The sequence below is a fragment of the Ranitomeya variabilis genome, chromosome 6 (assembly GCF_051348905.1).
Source record: "Ranitomeya variabilis isolate aRanVar5 chromosome 6, aRanVar5.hap1, whole genome shotgun sequence".
In the NCBI taxonomy this organism is placed as follows: Eukaryota; Metazoa; Chordata; class Amphibia; order Anura; family Dendrobatidae; genus Ranitomeya; species Ranitomeya variabilis.
The window spans coordinates 329,151,360-329,158,887 of record NC_135237.1 but is presented as its reverse complement, the minus strand read 5'-3'; positions in this window follow the sequence as shown (position 1 = coordinate 329,158,887).

Genomic DNA, 7,528 nt, shown 5'->3' with positions numbered 1-7,528 from the left:
TCACCTCCCGTAAAGGGAAGCACTGTTATGTTCAATTGTTATGCTATTTCAAAAATTTGTGTGTTTTCTGTTAACATGTGTTATTGTTCTTGTTTTCCCAGTCCCGGAGTACTGGATTTAACCGGGGGGGAGTGCAGCGCCCCAGAGTCCTGGTCGTTGCAGTACTGTGGCTCCGCCACTATGGGGAGCTATGGTACGTCTGATTGCACTAACGGAGTTTCTCTGACCAGGTAACACCTCACTACACTTCACACTCCGGCCACCAGGGGGGGTGGTTCTATCTACTAGGCCACTCCTCACATTCTGGTAAAACTGGGGGTTGGACAGGAAGACAGGGAGAAGTAGCTGGGAAGAGCTAGTGAGAGGACCTGTCAGGGATGGGATCCTGGCAGACTCCTCAGAGCAGAACTAACCAGTGCACAACGGGAATACAGTAAAGAAGTATTGGGACCAGAAGGAGTCATGCTGTTAGACCGAGGCAACATCCTTCTGAGGCGCAAATAGAGCGCCCCCACACCGCCGCAGGGCCTAGGGGTACCCGGAGCCGGGCCTCTAGGTCTCAGTCCTGGGGTTGTCACGGTGGCTAGACCCGGTCCTTGGCCCTGTCTGTCAGTGGGGGACGTCCGGTGAAATAAGAGGTGTTGTAACGGTGCAGTTGTGGGGTGCAGGTCGCGATAAATAACAAGGACACCAGGTTGCAGTCTCTTTACCTCTTTACTGAAGATCTCTGAGTCCTCAATCCAGAATACGGCTCACCAGACTGCGCAAGTCCGGCCGGTCCAATGGCACTTCCAGAGTTCTCTTCACAGGAGGAAATCTGTGCCTTCCCCCTAGCGCTATGTGTTGTAGTCCTTCCCTGCTGTGCTTACGGAAAGTACCCCACAACTGTTGTGTCTGTTTCTGGTGTTCCCTCACAACTCGATTAAATGATGTTCTGCTAATCCTCCGTCCCTCCCTGAGGTTCGGGTAGGAACGGCACCCGTTTGACGGGTAGGCCTGGAGTTCTTCCGGGACCCTAGAGACGCCCCTCTCCCACAATTGCCTCCCAAGACTTCATAGGTGATTTGAGTTAGACAGCCCGCCTGAGACTGACTGTCCTGCCGCTGTTTGGAGTATTGCTTGAAGCTGAATGTTATTCTACTCCCTCGGTGTTCCGGCCACCGGTAGTGCGCCTCAGTAGGATGTTGCTTCGGTCTTACAGCACGACTCCTACTGGTATTTCTCCTTTGCGTGATCCCGTTTCTCACTCAGCACAATCTATCTCTCTTCTAATCCTTTCTTGGGCACCGCCGCTACCCGGAGCAGGCACGGTCCCGTTACGTTCGTTCTCGTTGCCAAGCCTCTGTCAGGATCCCACCCCTGACAGAGACCCTACTGCATCTTCCCCTACAACACCCTCTGCCACAAGGTGTTGCCTGGTTCCAACCCAGTCAGCTTCTGATCTAACTTCCTGCCTGACCCCCAGTTTACCCACTATGGTGGGGAGTGGCCTAATGAATAGCACCCTTAGCTCCCCCCGGAGGCCCGGCTGTGAAATGTATTGGTGTCTGTGATACCTGATCAGATGAACTCCTTCAGTGCCATCGGACGCACCATAGCTCCCCATAGTGGCGGAGCCACAGTACTGCAACGACCAGGACTCTGGGGTGCTGCACTCCCCCCTGGTTAAACACAGTACTCCGGGACTGGGAAGAAAACAACAATACAAGTTTAGCAAAAAGACATACAATTTTTGTTGAGTGCAAATAACAATACGTATACTTGAACAAGCTTCCCTTTATGGGAGGTGAGGACACTTGAACGTTACAAAACATGGTTAAACATTAAACATTATAAATTACAGGCTATAAATAACTCCTGTTACCCAACCGGGTATTCTACTAAGTGCAAAAATTGCTGAACAATACTTTAACATTGCCTTTAAGGACATACACTCTGTATCCACCAAAGACCTTCCTATAATCACATTATAAGGTAAGTTAACTTTTTCATTCCCCTTCTTTAAATCTACAGGACCGCCTGTCCTATCGGCACCAGACCTACTGCCTCTCCTTTCGGTTACAGGACCGCCCCGTTCAGCCAGGGCCTACTGCCTTTTCAACTTCTATACACAGTACAGATCATAACATTATTTTCAGTTTTAGAAGCACTGAGCCATCTACGTATGGCTCCTAGGAGGACTCTCTACCTAACCCCTACGGGTTCACTTTCTGTCCTCTGTAACACATTATTAACTCTTTCTTTACAATAACCAACTTACTATGGAGGACTCAGGGTTTACCTTCTATCCCCACTTTCTATCAACATTATCAATCATTCCTTTTCTTCCGAGAAACATCATCATCATTTCTTCACAATTAACTGGTTGGATACATATAACTTTCTCATGTACACATTATCATCACTTTCTTTCATCAAACATTATTGCTACCCGTCTTAAAGCAATATCACCGTTTAAGTGCAACAATTGAACATCCCCTTTAAGAAGGGACCAAGTCTCTATGAGGTAGCATTTCTTCTCAAGCTACCAGTCCTTACTCAGCAAAGGTTCCAGTGTGGTATCTTCACAAAGAGTCCTTCTTTAAGTAAAACCAGTAGGAAGCGCCTTTAATAAGGTGCGAACTATTTACAAGGAAAAGTTTGTATCATGCACGGTCCATGATTACTGCAGTTCTTAAGACTTGTGCAAAAACTTAGAAAAAATAAACAAAACAACAAGGATCCCGGGTCAACAAAGGGATCCATGAGGAATTAACCCTGGACGGGTTTAGCAGCAACAGTAAACAGTAACTATATACATACTCATGGTATCGAGGTTTATTCTTACTCAGGTGGCCTTGGCTCCGGGCCCCCAACTACTGTGGCACGGATATCAGCGGCAGGCCCCGCAGGGACCATCAGGTCACCCGGTGTCTGAATTTGAAGACTGACCCTGCTGGCAAGTTCGGGAGCCGCTACAAAGTGTACAGTGGTGACAGTAACGAGATCGGGCAAACCTGGATCAACCATGGTCGGGGCCACAGGTGACACTCCTTCAGGCTCACATCGCTGAACATTCCGGGCACGCCACCCCTGTTCGTTCCAGTGACGGGTGTACGTCACCTGATCCCCCTCTCGCAATGGTTCGCCATCCCGATCACAGCAGGGAGTTTCCACGTCATAGCTGGCAACGAAGACGTCAGTCGATAGGCCCGGTTCCTGTATTGAGCCCCATCCTTCTCAACCCAGGGGGTGTCCCACCGGAACATCACTCCATCCGGGCCCATCTCTATGGGCTCCCCCCACCTGGTTGGTAGTGGCGGCAACAACTTCCCGATCGCGCTGGGGCCGAGGACCACCCGCTCGATGGTGAACGAAGGATTACTGCTGCGGGGAGGATCGGTCGTGGGAGCGGGATCGAGCGTTGGGGCAGGGGTATCTGTCGTACCTGCGTCTGATGTGGTTCCACCGGTGTCGATCCGGTCCGCTGACAAGAACGCTGGAGTCGGCTGCTGCTCGGACTGCGGCTCCTCCAATACGGTCCCCGGACGCGGCTCCGCTATCTGTTCCAGGGACTTCGGCTCCTCCGGCTGCAGGGAGCACGGGTCCGCCTCCGATAAGCGAGGGCAACCCGGGACTGCTCCTTCCCCGTTCCGGCACTCGCTGTTCTTCATCATGATCTGCTGATCGGTGGCAATGCATGCATCGGACTCCGCCATTTCTCCAGGGCCGAGCTTCTCCATCTCCTGCTTCCCGCCGTTGCAAATCAGGGGGTCGTCCTCCACTTGAGGGCAGGTCCTCACCTTGCAGCCAGAAGCGCAGGGGGCGGTAGCCATTTCTCGCGCCACTCTGGTGGTCTCCTCCCATGGCACGCCCTCCTTCTTCTCCGGCGTAGCAATGGCGGCGGCTTTTGGCGGGAACTTCTCTCAGCAAAGAGCAACACACAGTCTTTGCAATAAAGTACAGTCCAAGCACAACAAATCACAGTTCCAAGGCACACATGACCTGATTCTTCAGGCTTAAGTAGATCCTGTTCGTGACGCCAAGTTTGGAGCGCCCCCACACCGCCGCAGGGCCTAGGGGTACCCGGAGCCGGGCCTCTAGGTCTCAGTCCTGGGGTTGTCACGGTGGCTAGACCCGGTCCGTGGCCCTGTCTGTCAGTGGGGGACGTCCGGTGAAATAAGAGGTGTTGTAACGGTGCAGTTGTGGGGTGCAGGTCGCGATAAATAACAAGGACACCAGGTTGCAGTCTCTTTACCTCTTTACTGAAGATCTCTGAGTCCTCAATCCAGAATACGGCTCACCAGACTGCGCAAGTCCGGCCGGTCCAATGGCACTTCCAGAGTTCTCTTCACAGGAGGAAATCTGTGCCTTCCCCCTAGCGCTATGTGTTGTAGTCCTTCCCTGCTGTGCTTACGGAAAGTACCCCACAACTGTTGTGTCTGTTTCTGGTGTTCCCTCACAACTCGATTAAATGATGTTCTGCTAATCCTCCGTCCCTCCCTGAGGTTCGGGTAGGAACGGCACCCGTTTGACGGGTAGGCCTGGAGTTCTTCCGGGACCCTAGAGACGCCCCTCTCCCACAATTGCCTCCCAAGACTTCATAGGTGATTTGAGTTAGACAGCCCGCCTGAGACTGACTGTCCTGCCGCTGTTTGGAGTATTGCTTGAAGCTGAATGTTATTCTACTCCCTCGGCGTTCCGGCCACCGGTAGTGCGCCTCAGTAGGATGTTGCTTCGGTCTTACAGCACGACTCCTACTGGTATTTCTCCTTTGCGTGATCCCGTTTCTCACTCAGCACAATCTATCTCTCTTCTAATCCTTTCTTGGGCACCGCCGCTACCCGGAGCAGGCACGGTCCCGTTACGTTCGTTCTCGTTGCCAAGCCTCTGTCAGGATCCCACCCCTGACAGAGACCCTACTGCATCTTCCCCTACAACACCCTCTGCCACAAGGTGTTGCCTGGTTCCAACCCAGTCAGCTTCTGATCTAACTTCCTGCCTGACCCCCAGTTTACCCACTATGGTGGGGAGTGGCCTAATGAATAGCACCCTTAGCTCCCCCCGGAGGCCCGGCTGTGAAATGTATTGGTGTCTGTGATACCTGATCAGATGAACTCCTTCAGTGCCATCGGACGCACCATAGCTCCCCATAGTGGCGGAGCCACAGTACTGCAACGACCAGGACTCTGGGGCGCTGCACAAACAGTCGGTGGCCGGAACGCCGAGCAAGTAAGAGACTTTAAGTACACTGCAAACCACGGCCGGACAGCTAATTACAGGTTGGCTGTCTCACTTAACACCTAAGCAGACAACGGAGGCAGCTGTGGGAGAGGGGCGACTCTAGGGTCCCGGAAGAACTCCAGGCCTACCCCGTCATACGGGTGCGTCCTACCATATCACCTGGAGGACGAAGAGAACGAACAAATAGAGACAGACAGAAACAGTTGTGAGGGCTATCCCGGGAGCTCAGCAGGGAAGAACTACAACACCCAGCGCTAGAAGGTAGACACTGATTCCCACCTGTAAAGGGAACTTCTGATGTGCCTTTGGACCGGCCGGTCTCTGACAACCCAGTTAACAGTGCTCTGGACTGAGGTCTCCAAAGCCTTCAGTAAAGAGGTAAAGAGACTGCAACCTGGTGTCCTCGTTATTTACCGCGACCTGCACCCCACAACTGCACCGCTACACCACCACTTATTCTACCGGAAGTCCCTCACCGACACACAGGGCCACGGACCGGGTCTAGCCACCGTGACAACCCCAGGACTGAGACCCAGAGGCCCGGTGCCGGGTACCCCTAGGCCCTGCGGCGGTGTGGGGGCGCTCCAATTGCGCATGCGCGGACCCTGTGACCACGTCACTTGCGGTCCGGGAGTACGTACTTCCGGTATGGCGGTATTTTAGGAGGACATACAGGCATATCCCCACCTCCAATCCAGGACAGCTGGGCGCGGGATGCGCCGCTGACCTCCGGACACAGGACAGAGCAGGTACACGGACCCTCCGCCCCCCTCTACCCTCTGCTTCCACCTGGCAATATAACCCATTGTGCTCATGTTACCTGCAGGACAGCTCCACATGCTGCGGCCCACCCTAAGCAGGATCCCTCTATTTATGCCACAGGAGCATTCACTGGACCCATTATAAGGTACCCTAAATACATTTCTCTAAACATGTGCGGCATTCCCTATGGCTATACCCTCTATTTGCCGTTTGGTAATATAATCCATTCAATTCATATTATCTGCAGGACTTCTTTATATGCTGCGGCTCACCCTAAACAGGACCCCTTTACCTATACCACAGGAGCGATTATTGGACTTACTATAAGGTATCCATAACATATTCCTCTATACATCTGGGGTCTCTCCTGTTGGGGGTTCTCTTCAAAGCCATACTTATCCCACATACGCTGCCCTAGGGGACTCGAGACCACTGAGGACACACCCCATTAGATTCTATACCCCATTTTACTATTCCTTCACATTTTACTGGGGCTATTGCATAATCTCCATCATCAAACGTGTCTGGAACACACCCTCTTCCCTCCCATCCCCCATACTCATACAGGACTTAGGCTGTCTGAATACATATACACTGTGTAATGTTGATATTTTGTTATAATGACAGGTTATGACTTAAAAGGACCGTTGTCTTGCCTTCTATCACTGCCACTCCTATGTCTGTGTATCAAAAGAGTTAAGGTAAACATTATATCTCCCCTAAACAGTGGTTAACTGATGTACTAGAATTACCTCTTCGCTACAGGCTGACTTTTCGCTGCTCCTGACAGTATTCCCTTCATCACCTCTGGTTGCCTTGTATATATTGTACATATTATATTTTGTATTTTGGTGTATATTATTTTTTTGTCTTTTTTTGTACTTATTTGTTTACCTTTACGTATAATGTTATGTCACAAACAGCTACTTATACTGTTTATTTGCTTTCCTAGTAACCCCATGAATAAGACCCGGGAGGGTCGAAACGTCGGGTTTCTATCTACGAATTATCACAGTGGCAATTGTTGACTTGCTTTCTTGAATAAATCTGGCATATACCTTTTTGCATCATACCAGTTTCAAGTGTGCGATATTTTTTCTTCTACTATTGACTTGACCACACAGTCTGTTTTACCAGCACCTCCGTGTCCTTGACCAGAGTGCACACCATTATCCTTGTTCAATATACTACGTGGGCTGTGCAATATACTATGTGGGCTGTGCAATATACTACGTGGCTGTGCAATATACTACGTGGGCTGGGTGTCATGATCTCAATGGCAAGAGAACATAGCATAAGCATATATAGGAACTAGCTCTTGGAAGATGGGAACTGAGCTGACCATGAACTAAACCTAACGCACAACTAGCAGTGGCCGGGTAGCATGCCTACGTTGATTCTAGATGCCCAGCCCAGCCGGAGGACTAAATAAAGCTAGCAGAGGAAAATATTAGTCCTAGCTCACCTCTAGAGAAATACCCCGAAAGGAGACAGAGGCCCCCCACATGTATTGGCGGTGAGTTGAGATGAAATCACAAACGTA